Consider the following 16,117-nt stretch of genomic DNA (forward strand, 5'->3'; position numbering starts at 1 on the left):
CATTCTGGGGATGGTAAACGGTCCAATTAGAGAAGATCATTACGTCTCAAAATAGCAAATAACGCGCTTTACTGTTATTGTCAAGTAAGCACGCGGAGCGCGGCATTCTGCGCGCGATTCGACACAACCGCGGCACAAGCGCAACGCACAGGAAAGCCAAATACGCCAAAGCTTTCGTTTTCCTCCCTTTAAATCATCAGCGCTCACTCCATTGTCAAAACACACTGCCTACTACTAAAAAATAAACAAGCTGGACCGGTAACAAATTGTTTAAAATTGCGCAAAAGATTTTGCCTATGGGAATATTTTTTTATTAATGCATGACGTGTAGATTCATTATTTCATAGATTCATTGTTATTATAACCGATTTCACTATTTAATTTAAATGTTTTCTCCTCCACCCTGTGAGAAACTTTTAACTTCCAAAAGGTTCCAGTTAGAAGAGCTTTTTAATTCTTCAGAAAACCGTCTAGTCTGTGCAAGATTCCAAAAAAGCACAGCTCAACTCAAGAACTGTACGTAGTGAAGAATGTTATTGATACTTCAGATGCCACAAGGAACCATTTAAGAACCTTGATTTTCAACAGTGTAGGCCTACTTTCCTGACAAAAAAAATTTCCTGGTATGCACGGTGTTACTTATTTTACTGTTTACTAGTTTTACTAAAGAGTTAGTTAGTCGTAAACTGTTGTGAAATAGCTATAACATGCAAAGTGCAAAGATCATAAAAACACATTTTTAACCATTCAGGGTGTGATGTTACATCCAAACCACTATGGGTGGTTACCCAATTCTACATGACTACCCTCTTATATAGGCCTATGTCATTTTATTATTATTATTAATTTATTTTTTATTAATGACAACATACATTCAATATGGCTGACGAAAGCAGTAATGCAGCAAGACCCATTTACAGACGTGTAACTCTCAAAATAACATTCTGATAAGAGGAATTAATTTTTTCTTGTTTTAAAGTAAGAAGAAACACTGAGTTTTTTTGCGATTTAATAATTAATCTACTAAAGATAACTGTATGTGATCAAAACAAAGGCTATTATTAGATTTCATCTAGAGACTCTACAAAACACGTAGGAAAAAAAGCGTTTAAAATGATGTCCCACAATTCAGTCCAAAACTGTATCTTGTAAATCAATCAATCAAAGTGTCCTGCAATTTTTAAAAATAGATGTAAAACAGTCTCGAGTTTTTCCCCAAAGTTTGAGGCCTGGAGATGGCCAAATAGGAGGTCACTGATGTTTTCTTATGTGATTGTTGGCTAGTACACTCCATCTTATTACCAGCCACCAGAGCGACCTGTGTGTTGTGAATTGTTTCGTGTTAAGTGTGCAATCTAATCCGGACTCCTTCTCCGGTATCGGCTCGAGCTGCTATCGACAGCGCGAGAAAGCGACCAATGGCCAACGCGCAGTGAAGCGGCTTCAGTGTCGGGATGATATTCCCGCTTCCTCCGTATCAAACACAAACACAAACTCCACGTGCATGGGAAAACGAACAAGGTACGCGCGGTTCAAACGGATACGGGAATCACCCGACAAACTCAGAACCAAAAGTACTCTACTGTTCAAAAGACCACTTTAATATTTGTGAATATAATCATTGCACTTCATGCATAAAGTACAATAATATCAAATAATAAGAAAAAATAAAACCAAAAATGATGCGCTTCTGTTGTCGAAATAACTCAAATCCTAGTAGGCCTAATCGAGTCTTAAATAGAAGAGTGAACGTGTTATAGTGCGCTAACAGTGTAAAAAGCATCATTGTCCTCCATCCATATAACTGTCATTTCTACTCGAGTTTTCAAAGTTTCAAATCGATTTTCTTGGGAAAAAAGGTCTAAAAAGTACAATGTTAAGTGGTCACTTTGGTTACTTCCATAGGTTTTATAGGTATTCTAATGCTATAACTTGCAATTCCGTTCACCGTTTATGAGCACCAACTTTCTCAGACGTTTAAATCACGCGAAAGTATCAGGCGTGAGCAGGTGCTCCAACAAACTGCTCTTACGCGTTGTAAATTGCCACATATATATTCAGCAAAAGTTTTAAATTTTCCCAAAAGCAACATATGTTATTGCTATTCAAAATGGGTACGTACTCTTATGAGTTGTGCGTTGCTACGATTTCCAAACTCTCCAGAAGGTCCGTTCGCATTCACTCTGTTGACATGCTCACCCAAAAATATTCAAGTGGTCGAGCTGCGTGAAGCGCGAGGAACAGCTCGCGCCAGTCAGTGCACGCGCTGTCAGTGAAGCTCGGGGTAAAGTCCTCCCTAAATTCATGAGAGCTGCACTGGCCGCACCGGAGCGGAAAGCTCCAAACGACAGATCACCACTTGAACCCAAACTCCGAGGAGCGCTGTCTTGCACTAGCCGTGTTTTCCCCTTTAATTTAAGCTCCTAAAGTTAACGTGAGCACACGCGCACTCCGTGGTCTACTTCATTATTAAAGTTCTCTTGTAACGGCGGAGCAAGAGTGGTCATTGATGCGCATGCGCGCAGCTGCCATGCTGTGTGCTGCTGTTGGCTCCCACCCAAGCCAGTAATGGGGCACAGCACAAGGGCCAGGATGAGGCTCTTATTAATAGTTTCGTCCGAGTGATCAGCACAGTTTTATTTACCACCACCACACAACAACAACCAAGTCAAACCCTTGTCTTGGGATCAGATTCACTCTCATATTGGACTTCCACTTCCGCAAGAAAAGAGAGCTCCTCTAATTGACATTTATCAACACTTAGAGCAGCCAAACTACTAAAATAGCTTCGGTTTATTCAGTCAAATATTTAAAACATGTCCTAACATGAGGTCGGAAAAAGTCATGCTGAAATTCAGCCAGCAGTGAGAAAGAAATAGGAAAACGTCCTATAGTTGCATGGAAGTTGTTGATGCATGCTTGTACGGTTGCAGCTCACATGAGAGATATTATGGGCAAAGCCATCATAATTTTTAAACAATTAAAAAATTTGCAAAGTATGCAGGGGCTCACAATTTCACGATTTTAAGAACCACGAATGCCCACCGTAAGCCACAAATTGGCCTGGAAAAAAAATATTTAAATAATGGCCAGGTAGTCTCTGCAAATGTTGTGCAGAAAAAATAGCAACAAATATTTAGAGAATCTAAGTATAGGTTTAAGAGCAATACACATCAGATAGAGAGTGAACAGACTGTGGGTGAGTAAAAGCTTTTTTACCTTTGACCTCTAAAACCTGTATTTTGCAAAGAAATGCAACGAGTGAGGAAGAAAGGCTAAAAGAGAGCAACAGAAAGCAAAGCTCCACTATAAAGTAATTCACTGCTTGAATGTGCTCAGTGATTACTGCTATATTAGCCAGACTCCTCCTCAAGCACTGAAAAATGATGCTCCTGAGGGCCAAGTTGGGCCGCGTTTGACTGACACACTGTTACAGAAAGAAAACAAGAATTTCATGCTGTTGAGTGGAATGTAACTAGCAGGGGGCTGCTGTTGATCTGCAAGCTTAACTCCACATGCTGCATGAGAATTTGGCTCCATAAACATCATGAAAGAAACAACATTTCCCCACTCTTTTAAAACACAAGGGAGATGAGCACACACCTCTACTCATGTCATTTTAAAAGCACTTTGTATTTAAGTGCAATTTATTGGAATAAAAAGTCAGTTCAATGGAACTGGACGATTAAAGGCTACTAATTAAAAAAAAGAAATTAAATCAGTACAAAGGTCTTTAAGAGCAAGTGCAGGCAGGCTGTACTTGGGCGGGGGACTAGCATGCGCTCAGCGGGGTCTTATTTATAGACTTGTGCAAAACTTTTGGCTGCACACTGCACTGTGCTGACACGGTAGAACCAGAAGATGCCTGTCAAACAAAGAATAAAAATACACCAAGAGGGGCGCGAATGGGGTTGCATCTGGCTCGCTGGCGTGAAGACGCACGGTTTATGCCCCCTCCCCCACAGCGCACATAGGCCCATGTTGCCCAGATATTGTGCAATAAGTGCATGAAAAACAATAAGTGCTACATAAAATCTTCATCTGTGGTCTCAGATATGCATTTTTTATAGCGATAAGAGTCCATTTAAGAAATGGACCCAAAATGCACCCAAAAATGAAAATTCTGTCATTATTTACTCACCCGCATGTCCTGCAAACTCTTGTGGCTTTGTTGTTTGAAACAATGTTTCAGCTGTTCTTCAAAGAAAACGAATCCATCCTACTCAATTGGTATATTCCAAATCTAAAAGCCCGTTCACATCAAAGACGATAACGAACAGTTTTCTAAACAATTTTTTTTCCAGCTCGTGAACGATAAAAACATTGACAGCCAATCAAGACAATGGTGAGCCAAACAACTTTTTTCAATCAACTTCTTTTGTGTTCCACAGAAGAAACCATGCATTCAAGTTTGGAATGACATGAAGATGAGTAAATGGTGACTGAATTTTAAATATGACTGTTCAAAAAATATGACTATCATCTCTAAAGGCTAAAAGGAGTCTGAGTCTCATTTGTAAAGCGCCAGTGTCTGTTATTCAAGTGTAACTGATGTACTGTGGCTTGACCGTGAAGTATAACATGCAGTAGTTCTCTGCATTTTCAAAAGTGATTCATGCATCAATGGCCGACTGTAATGAAAATACATTATTTAATAGATTTCATTAGTAGTTCAAGTGCTGTAACCGTACTCTTGATAAGTGTAGTGAAGGTAGGCAGGGGAGGACTGTGGTCACTGAGCCCCAAAGACAGGCTCCTTAAGCAGGTTAATGAACTCGGCCTGGCCGTGTGGGCTCTGATGGTTCCAGCAGCTGCCTGCTCGGGGAAGAAATATTTAACACCTCATAAATACTGCTAATACCTGAAGAAAGGAGCCCAGAAAATACGCTCACAATCCTTACACTTACAGAGTGAATTCAGTGAGTCAGAAACAATCAACTGAGGCAGAGAACGAAGAGGAGAGTGTGACAGAAATACTTCTGACATTTTTGTTATTTTAGAATTGTTGCTGATGTAGACGTCTTGGTATCGGGTTCCATGTGTCTTTGCATGTAAGGGAGAGACTGAAGTTACCTCTGGAAATTGTTTATGGCATTTCCTCGTACAGCAGAATGCAGTAATATGCTTCCATTTGACTCATTTATTATAAGTGTCAGTTTGAAAATAAGCCGACATGTCTATGTACATGTGGGACAGTGTGTATTTATGTGTTTGTGTACACAATGACTTCTGTTTTTTGCACTGAGGCTGGATACTCTGGGTCCAATCATAAATATTTGGAACTAACAGAGTAGAGTTTCATTTGCCAGGCTTTAAATCCCATTGAAGCAATACATCTTTCATTAATAAGGTAGGAAAAGAGGAAACAAATAACACATTGACAAACACATTTTTGGTCACACTTTAGTTTGGGTACCAATTCTCGTATTTAACTAACTATTAACTATGACTTTTGCCTCAATAAAATCCTAATTTGCTGCTTATTAATAGTTAGTAAGGTAGTTGTTAAGTAGGTATGGGGTAGGTTTAAGGGATCTAAAGTATGGTTATGCAGAATGTTTAATTACATTTTGTAACATCGCCTAAAAGGGCAAAGGTCAAATCACTTAAAGACTTTCACCATCCTCCCTAAACTAACAGAAATGTAGAAATAAAGTCCGTGCCAGCGATTAAACAAATTTTTATTTGAGGCGTGTCTATGTGCCGTCTGGAGGTCACAGCAGTGTTGCATGATCTATAGTTGCACATTAATTTAGAGGGTACATCATATCCGAATAGCATGACAGAGAGAGAGAGACAGGGGAAGGAGAGCGACAGAGAGGAATTGTGTCTGTGTGTCCTGTCCAGCACCATTGTTATTTCATTAGGGTGTAGGATTACTTCCATTAACTCAGCATGTCGGCTAGACCTAAAGAACCTCTCTCTCTCTCTCTCTCTCTCTCTCTCATGGACACATGGACTTTCCATTAAAGTATCACAAGGCAAGCTTAGTGCTAAATGAATAAAGGGCTTGACATGTACCTTAAAGATGCAGCAGGGCTCCAGACAAAAAAACAAAACAAAACAAAAAAACTAGGGACCCAATGGCTTCTAAAATAAAACACTTACAAGCCAATTGACTTTTAGTTGCCAAGTTTACATTCTGAAGTTGGTTGTTCAGAATATGGTTCCAACATGACAATCACCTTACAGTCTTATTCCTAAACAAAGGTTCCCTTACAGGTCAAAAGTTTGTAATAATTATTTTTTATTTATTTATGTTTTCTAAAGACATCTCTTATGCTCACCAAGGCTACATTTATTTGATCAAAAATACAAAAAAGACAGCAATTTTGTGAAATATTATTACAATTTAAAATAACCATTTTCTTATTTTAATTACTGTTTCTACTGCATTTTTGATCAAATAAATGCAGCCTCAGTGATCATAAGATAATTCTTTCAAAAACATTTAAAAATTCTTAATTATTTCAAAACTTTGACTGGTTGTATACTGCTTGTTGTTTGCAAAAAAGGACGTCACAGCTTGCTCTGTGTTCGTTGCGGCATGCATTAAACACTGGCATGCACTCTAACTTGATATCTGACGAAACCACATATGGACACAGAAATATTGCCCAACTGACTAGATTTTAGTCTAGATCTTAAATCTAGTCACAAATGTTTTTTTGTCACATTTGCGACCATTTTAGTCACAGTGTGGAGCCAGCATGGTCTTTTCAACAGGACATTTTCTTGGTTTTTAGTCAGATTGTGATTCACTGAGTAGTCAATAATGTACTGTATCATAAGGTGAATTAGTAACATACCTCCATGGCTTAGCAGCACTCCAGATCATTACTTCATGCCAGACTGGATCCTGACTGGTCATCTGCGATTGGAAGAAACTCTCAAGACACTGGAATTACACTGGCAATTTATATGTCTCTGGAAAGGTAGCAGAAAGGTTATAAACTAGAGAATGATGTCTTCATAATGCATTAGTATGTTTGTGTAGGTGGAGAAGAAATTATCTGACATGACCAACATCTGTATACTGCCATTTTAATGACCGTTAGAATATGAATGCTTTCCACTGTATTAGTCTGGTGAACTAAACAAAACCACATCTTTGGCTGCCAATAGAATCCCATGAGTTTGTGTCTGACTACTGAGCTATTCTCTGGTGACTGAAGTCAGCATGTGCGTGTCCTCAGATTATATACAAATTAGTGGGCTACCACAATTTAAAGTTTATGAACAGTCATGGTGAAGAGCTAAAAAACTGAAAGTGAATTAGATGATTTGTTAACCAATGAGTCATGATCAGACAGTAAACCCATCTTACCCACAGCTCCCAAAATGATGTGGATTCAGTGGAATGCATGCAACTGCCAGCATGCTTTGAGACTGCGGCCCTGGCTTCGATGTCCTGGCAACAATGGCCATCTCCAAGGATAATACGTGACTTGCTGGTCTCAAACTCTGGCTCTTTCTGGAATCCCTGATAGAACATACACACACATACAATTCTCTTCTGTCCAAGATCTGCGAGTAAAAATGTGCACAATGTTTTCATTGCTAATGAGTGCATGAGGGGAAATAAACATTAAGAGGTATATTAGCAGAGAGATGGTCAGAAAATAACTGCATGAAAGAGTGAGAAAACAGAGCAGTTCACATTTCTATTTTCCATTAGAGGCACATTCCTTCAACATGCCTTAATAATCCAACTAATTAGCCTTTCGAGCTTTAATTATAAATTTCCAGCACGAATATCAACAGAAATGTTTCATTTTGATTCTAGGTGTGGTATATCTCCACTGCTAATGACCTCATGTTTGAAAGGTCCCCGATTACTCTCAACGTCAGAGTTCAGTGCTGGCAGTGAAAGAGAACAGGTCTGCCCGACTGGCTCAGAAAAAAACACATTTCATACCAATGACCTGCACCTGCAAATATGACCATAAAAATGTAGTTAAATGTCACTGTGAAATTAAATTGACAATTACAGGCCCGGTGAGAGTCTTGAGACACCAAATTAAGACGAAGCCAGAGCCCTCAATTAATCAGTCTGACTAAAATGTACAAGGACACTGATTGCACAAATTTTGGATTCAGCTTTATGTCATGATCAGCTTTTGTATGTCTTACTGGCTTTTTTGCTGTACAAAGTGGGAAACTGTGAATCATGATTATATATAACATTAAGTTTAAACAGCATTAAATAGTGCTCTGATTAATCAACACAGCAAAAAAAATTTTACTTGATCAAAACATTAAAAAGATTTCTCCAGATGTTTCATGTTCACTCACTCTCTTGACAAGGGGTTAATACAAACTCACCTTTTCTTTTTTACACATTTTTTACAAGGCAGTCATACTTGTCCAAAATGAAAGTAACTGGGCTCTTCTTCAGAATTACCCTGACAGCCTACAGTGACATTGTGCAGGCAGTACAGAGATGATAGGAAGTACAGAGAGGCAGTACATAGATGATAGGAAATTATGGGGTGACAGTCAAATTGGGATTGACTCCCACTCCTAGAACAGGGATCTGACTTTGGCAAAATCTTTGAGGCACTTTAAAACGTATCAGATTATGCACATTTATCGAGCATGCATTGAAAATGCCTCTCAAATACCACTTTCTAATTATACCTCCTCAACTCAGGCCTGTTTAATACAGTCACTGTAATGCCCTCAAAATAATGTGATAGGATCCTAATGTGTAACTTGCATGAATTACTAAATCTGAGATAAGAACATAAGCTCATTTTATATTTTTGGTGTTTTTTTCATCATAACCATTAGATCTTTATCTTTTTTTAGTTTGCACAGATGGTTCTTGGATATCCTTTATGTTTATTACACCATAAAAAGTTAAAGATTATTACTTTTATTTTAAAAAATGCAACCCAGCAACTCATTTAAAGTTGGCATGAAATTAAATTTCACCCTATATTTGAAATGCACATTCACCTTCGCATCTGCCTGCATTCAATAAATAACCGATGGACTGAACCCTCCGTACATTTTTTTTTTTTCGATAATCTGTTTTACTCGGTTGTACATCACAATACAGAAAAATCTGTTGCTCTTTCAGGTACAACTTTAATTTATAATGATCAAAACTAAAGTTACAAGAAATGTAACTTAATATTCAATATTAAATATAGGGCACAACATTTTCAATAAATACATAAATAAACAAACAATTATTTGCAAATGTTTGCAAGAATCATAGCAAAACACACAAAATAAATTTGTTCTGAGCTGTGAAGAACCACTGCATATACTGGTGAGCACACAGCTGTATTGTTAGACACTGTAATTAGGATCACTGGTTATCTGTCTTTGAAGATGGTTCTGTTAGACAGTACCCTTTAATAAACAGAGATCTGTAACTCTCTTTGACTGACCCATTGTTTAATTAGTCACCGTCTACCAACCAACCCTGCTGGGCTCTGACACCTGAATTCATTTCCCATGTTTCTCATGTGTGGGTGTGTATGAACGAATAAGAGAAACATAAAGATCAAGAGACAAAAAAAATAGAATGTGAAATGGAGGATATCAACTCTTTAATTTATGATGACATTAAGATTTAAACAAAGGGAAGGTTTTTCTGGGAGGGCTGGAATCTGCTAATTTACCATTTCAAATACAAAAACCCATACTGCCCTCTCCCTGACTTGCACACATATATCTAAACACACATACATACACAAAACCAATCCCCCCAGCATTGGCGCCAACACTGACACACAAACCAGAGAGGGAGTCACTCTGTCATCAGAGGAAGCAGAGAAGCAGACCACTGGACAAACACTTTTTTTCAAAGCTTTTGAAGGAGATCCTGACTATTATTATTTTGGTTTTACAGTAATAGTAAGAACTTTAGTAACTTTTTTATATTTTGGTGGAAACTATGGCTACCATGGACATTTTGTCATTTTTAAGTGGGAGAATCCAGAGAACAGAATGAGTGTTGATGCAATAAATTAGTGAATAATTTTTTTAACCAGTTGAGTTCACAGAAACAAACTGAACAAACCAATTCATTAGAATACATTTTGCTTCCCTAGGCTAAAACAAATGTATTCTCAATTATTGCTAAATGCCTGTAATAACTTAACAACATTGTGGTAGACGAGGGAGTGCAAAGTCTGTTTGAAAACCATTATATTTATGATTTTGTTTGGTCCCTTTATGTTCATATTGTAACAAAACAGATTCCTTAAAATTTATTACTTGAGAACAGTGTACAAATAGTTTTACTATTAGCCTAATAGTTATTTAACATCAAACAATATGAAAATCTCCACTATTCAAGCCATTTAAAGCTTAATGTCAATATGCTCAAACAATATGAAAATCTCCACTATTCAAGCCATTTAAAGCTTAATGTAAAAATAAATAAATAGAAAATGTTCCCAACATTTGGAAAAAATCCAATTGTGATCCAAAGGCCACTGTGATGGTCAAGTGTGCTAATAATTACAGAGTTGGCTGTTTTAACCCCAGTGAGGCAGTCGATGCACAGGCTCATATTTCAAATAATGCCCTCACTTCTTTAACTAGGCTGCAACTGAACAAGTGTGACCTGAACCTGGCTGACAAGGACCAATCCATATCCTTGATTCAGGGGGTCAAAGCTTATGGGAGTGCTAATGATTTTTTCATTAGCTAATAGAAGCTCCGGTTTCTTTTATGCTTGTGTGTTTGAGAGTGAGAGAGAGTAAAAAACTGAGTAAATTGTATTATTATTAAATTTTATGAAGATTATTGTCATGCAGCAAGTGAAACATATATAAGACTTAAAGGGTCAGTTCATCCAAACATGAAAATTCATTAACCTTCATGTCCTTCCAAACCTGTATGACGTCCTTTCTCATGCAGAATACAAAAAGAAGATATTTTGAAAAACACAAAATATCCAAACAACACTGAATCTCAATGCTGTTCAATGTGTAGGCCAAAAAAAAGAAGAAAAAAGAAAAGACATTGAGACATTTTTCAAAATATCTTGTTTTGTGTTCCACAGAGGAAAGAACGACACAAGGGTGAGTAAATGATAACAGAAGATTCATTTTTGGGAGAATTATCCCTTTAATAATTCAGATTTTTATACAAGCAATAAGTACTATAAAGAGCTAAAACAAATTCCTCTTAGAATATAGAATAAACAAGAGACAGCAACAATACTTGTCAGTTACAAAGATTCAGATTGAAGGTGATGACAATCCAGATTGAAGTAACAATCACTAATTCACATATCACTCATACACATTCACACGCTGCACGTTTTAATCTGAAGCTATAATGTTTATGTGCATCTTTTTATTACGTGCTGCGAACAGCTCAGAATATGCCAAAAGTAATGTTACACCTGACGCACTGTGTCCTCAAACACGCCCAAAAAGCATGGGATCCCAGGTACAAACAATGTACACGCACACACACACCCTGTCCCTCTCACACACAAATCATGCAGTCATTCATACAGCAGTTCAAAATGATTAACTTGTTTTACCTCTTTTTTGCCCTCTTGGAATTACCTCTCTCTTTTTTTCTCTCTCTCTCTCTCTCGGTCTCTGTTAATGCATTCTTTTATGTCATCTCGAGTTTCCTGGATTCTGCCATCGCCGTGGTAACTCCTCCCTCCTCTGGTCCCTCAGGTCCAGCCGGATGGGATGCTTTTGTGTAGCTGCCACATTTTTGTGGTAAAATGATCCCATCCCCTTCACCCACACACACATACATGCTCACACAGTCTGAGTATTTGTACTTGGCATCACTTCAAAATTCAGGATTTAAAAAAGCATAGAGAGATAACCTCTCACTCATGAATACTTCAGGCTTCTGTCCAATACATACGTCTAAATATAATAAATAATTACTTGTATTTATTCAACCATGCTTGCACCATCTGTGGTGCAGGACATCCTGGCCCTGACTACCTCAACAGCTGCTAAGCACACTCACAGGTACGGACAGGGACACCAGGTGTGTGAGAGACAATATGTAAGCCGCTGTTTATAAGGGATGTTTGTCTGTTTTTTCTCTCTCTCCCCTTCAGATGATATCGCCATAATCTCAGAAACCTCATTGTTATAAATATTGTTTCAGCACATTTATTTCTGATTGTACAAATTTGTTTTCGTGCATGTTTAAGAATGTAGGTGTGTGTTTGTGTGCACATTTGTTAGCGTCCCTGGGGGGTCATACCGTAATCCTCCGGTGTGTCTCTGGCAAACGTAGGTCCCTGAACATCTCTAGTTTCTCTTAGAAAATGATCTGATTAAAAAAACTCCTTTCAGCCTGGCCCGTCCTAAAAACAGACAACTTCAGAGAAAAGAAAAGAACAGAAACAAAAGAGAAAGAGCGAGTGAAACGAAGACTTGGAAATGGGACAGAATAAGCCATTCCAACGCCTGAAGCTAGAAACCTCCAGAGAAAGAGTGAGTGAAACGAAGACTTGGAAATGGGACAGAATAAGCCATTCCAACGCCTGAAGCTAGAAACCTCCAGACAATGGAAATATGGCTGCAAATAACATACACCCACACAGTAATGTTTTATTTTAAGTAAATAAAAAGAGTTCAGTAAGAAAGTAATATATAAAATATATGGATAAATATTAAGGCTAATATATACTGTACATAATTTATTTTGTTTCAATATATTTATATTTTATCATATTTTTATTAAGTTGGATACTTACATTTACAGTTCTGTAGATGCTTCCTTTTCCATTTGAAACTTACAAATGTTCAGACCTAAAGAGTAGAGTGCAAACAGTAAATACTGATGGCCATTTGAATATTAGATTAGATACAGTGGGTTATACATCAGAACAAGTAATTGTAAAGAGATACTTTCCAAATATATAACATTTTTCTCATAACATTTGATTTGGTGACATATTTTAGTTGTGTGCCAAACTAGGCTGCATCTGATATGGCACTTAATGAATTACTGTTCCCGGCCAATAACTCTCAGTATTGATTTGTAACAGGAGACTTGACTGAGCTGTGACTTTTTGTGTCTCTCCTGGCATCATGGGAAATGGAGTTTAATTGATGAGTAGGGAGATGTGAGAATAACATCATCAGTTAATCAAGATAATAATAATAAAGTTGCTAATGTGCACTGCTGTATAAAGCACTGCTCATCAGTGACTGCTGAAAATTCTGAACAAAAGAATAAGAATAAATCTAGATAAAATAGTGAACCTCACCAATCAACTAGTTGGTTGGACTAGTTAAAACACGTTTTACATCTATCTATCCTCATTTTTCATTTATGTAAAATGTAATACAGCGTCCATCCTGATTTACAAGGCCCATTTATGCCAGCTGCCCATTTTTAACACGGCCAATTTACCTCTCACATATTTCTCTACACGTCTCCAATGTCAATGAATAGGCAAGGGGCAATAAGTAGACCTAATTTAATCCATATAAATTAGACGAAAAATCTCCATAATCCCGAATTAATGAAACCGTCGTTCTTTCAGCGCAACGCTTGATGGGTTTTGGCGGCAAGCGCATGCACTGGCGTGGATTATGTGCGCCGTGCCAGAAAGCAGTAGGGGCACGAGACGAGACTCGTTCCCGCGTGCAAACAACTGGCTGACGACCGGCTGCTCGACGCGTGTAACTCGAGCCCGCGGCCGCCCGTCAGTCAGAAATAAAAATAATTTGTCCGCAGCGAGCGCGCTGCTTGATTAAATATTAATAGCGGGAGGGAGACTGTTATCCGGTGTCGCGTGAAAAGTGATCCTTGGCCGCTCCGGAAGGGCATCGTGGCCTCACGGGTGGACAAACGGAGACGCAGTGAAAGAACCAAGTATGAATACTTGAAGCACTCAAATCGAGGAACTAACAATGATAGTTTAGTTAGTACAAAGTCATGTCGCATCATTTACAATGTATACAAACATCAATACTAAGTAGTATACCAAGCCAGCATAAAAACCTATGGTTACAATAAAATAGAAAAAATTAAATAAATATATTATAAAAATGTATTATAAATATAAAATAAAAAAAATTAAGCATGATTTTAACCTTGTGATGAGTAAGTGATTGACTAATCAGGGTTATATCTCTCTCATTTATCCAGGTACAGTGGATAAACATTCCCATCCCTCAAAGGACCAGAAAGTCCAGCTGAGTTTATTTTTCACACTGCTTTGGAAAGGATTTCTAATTCTCTCACTCCTTTTCTCTTTCCCTTAGTACCTCACCTCACTTCCCCTCTACCTCTTCTTCGATCTGTCTCTCTATTGTCCTCCTCCCTTTCTGTCTCTCTCACTCCGTCTGTCTGTCGCTCTTTCTCCCTCACTCACTCCTGTCACTGTTTCCTCGATTTGACCTTCACCATCTGTTTTGAATGAGAGCACTGTTCATTTTTGTTTAAAGGAACGCTAAAATCAGACAATCTCCCTGTCTCAGCCCAAACACAGTCTTATTACAGCGTTCATTGCTGATGAGTGGGAACCTCACCTGCTCTCAATTATCTTTAGAATTCCCCTCACACACACACACGTTTGCATGCTTATGCAGAAGTACTCTGAAACACGCGCAGACTTGACGCTTCTATGCACACGTACAAACACAGAGCACATGGTTGGGGACACCCTGGAATATCACGGAGGTGGAGACGTGAATGATTCCAGTCTTTAGGTTGGGAATTCCAGCTTTAATTGGATCCGTGTGGCTGTCAGGGAGGTGTATGCTTGTGCAGAGAGCAGCACACACCATAACATATGCACACACACAGCTGAGCTTCAGTTAAAGAAAGTGGGTGCAGAAACAGCAGTGGTTGTTATAGTGCTGGATAAAGACACTTTTACAAACATTGTAGGCAGGCAGACTGGACAGAGAGAAATGAGAAAGACAAACAAACATTAGGGGTTAAAGGAATATTCTGGGTTCAAAAATCTGGGTTAAGAATAATAACGATAAAGATATATATATAGTTTTTAAAAATGTTCTAAATTTAATGGAACAGCAGAATCCACACCACAACTATAACGATAATAGCACAGAGGAATGATATTGTAATCACTGTCAAAATTATTTTTTTAAATGCATGTTTTAGGAAGTATTCTGTCATCGTTCAGAGATGAGTGTGTCAAAGTGGTGTCCATAATATGCAGCTGTACAATAATGCATATATGTGGTTTGTAAACATCATGTATTCAGTTAATGGAGATCCTGAGGTAGAAACAGGAAAGCAAAGGCTGAAGAATTAGCATAGCTGCTGTTCAGAGCATTTCTGGCAAAAGATGATCATGTGCATTTGGTGCATTTTATTAGACATAAATGTAGTAGGTTTACGAGAAGCATTATGTGAATGCTTGGCTAACAAGATGTATCTTTAATCAAGATTTAAACCAAGAGTGTTTACGGGAACAACTTTACACCTCAAATAATACACAGAAAACTTAATGTAAGCAATTTTATAAAATTATAAGAGTCACATTACTGTTTTGAAATCCTCTTAAATTTACCCCCATTCACTTTCATTTTCATATTCCTCACTGTAAACTCTAATAATTATTTTGTATTTTTAAAGACAATGAGGGACAAGTCAAAACAATAAAAAAAAATAAAAAATCTGTCATACATTTAAAAACACCTGCTTATTCTCAAAGGACAGGATTTGCATTGAATTGCTCTTCTACCGCACCACTCAATCAGTAATCACCCCCACCTGGACAAACATTTCACACCCTGTACACGCGCGTGCTCACGTTCGTGTTCCTGTAACATTGACCTTGTGTGATACTTTGAGCCATTTATTCGCTACACTTTCATCATGGCAGAGTTTACAAGACTATGATCAACCCCTGGCTGCAAACTTATCCAAATGAGTCAAAATACACACACACACACACACACACACACACACACACACACACTCACTTCAATTTAAATTACACTTCTAATGAAATTCTTATGAGATGAAGGACAGTCTTTGTGTGTTTTTAATGTGCAGTGGACTTCTGGGTTGAATTTAAAGCTCTTCAGTCTGTGCGTATGGTAACGAGGGCAGTTGAGAAGCTGGTCAATTTCACTCAAATGGAAGTAGTTTAGCCTTGAATCACCAGACACAGTCACACACA

General features: G+C 38.0%; 1 protein-coding gene across 8 annotated transcripts in view; it reads right to left on the bottom strand.

The window, feature by feature from the left end:
* LOC107701730 (eyes absent homolog 4-like) overlaps positions 1-2,456 on the bottom strand; it is a 33,468-nt gene extending 31,012 nt beyond the window's left edge. For all 8 annotated transcript variants that reach the window (XM_016503823.1, XM_016503821.1, XM_016503820.1 and 5 more), the window contains exon 1: positions 2,123-2,456. The gene's annotated coding sequence lies outside the window, so the exon portion shown is untranslated. The remainder of the gene's footprint in view (positions 1-2,122) is intronic.
* Positions 2,457-16,117: the final 13,661 nt, after the last annotated feature.

This window comes from Sinocyclocheilus anshuiensis, unplaced genomic scaffold, assembly GCF_001515605.1.
Source record: "Sinocyclocheilus anshuiensis isolate Anshui unplaced genomic scaffold, SAMN03320099.WGS_v1.1 scaffold1658, whole genome shotgun sequence".
Taxonomy (NCBI): domain Eukaryota; kingdom Metazoa; phylum Chordata; class Actinopteri; order Cypriniformes; family Cyprinidae; genus Sinocyclocheilus; species Sinocyclocheilus anshuiensis.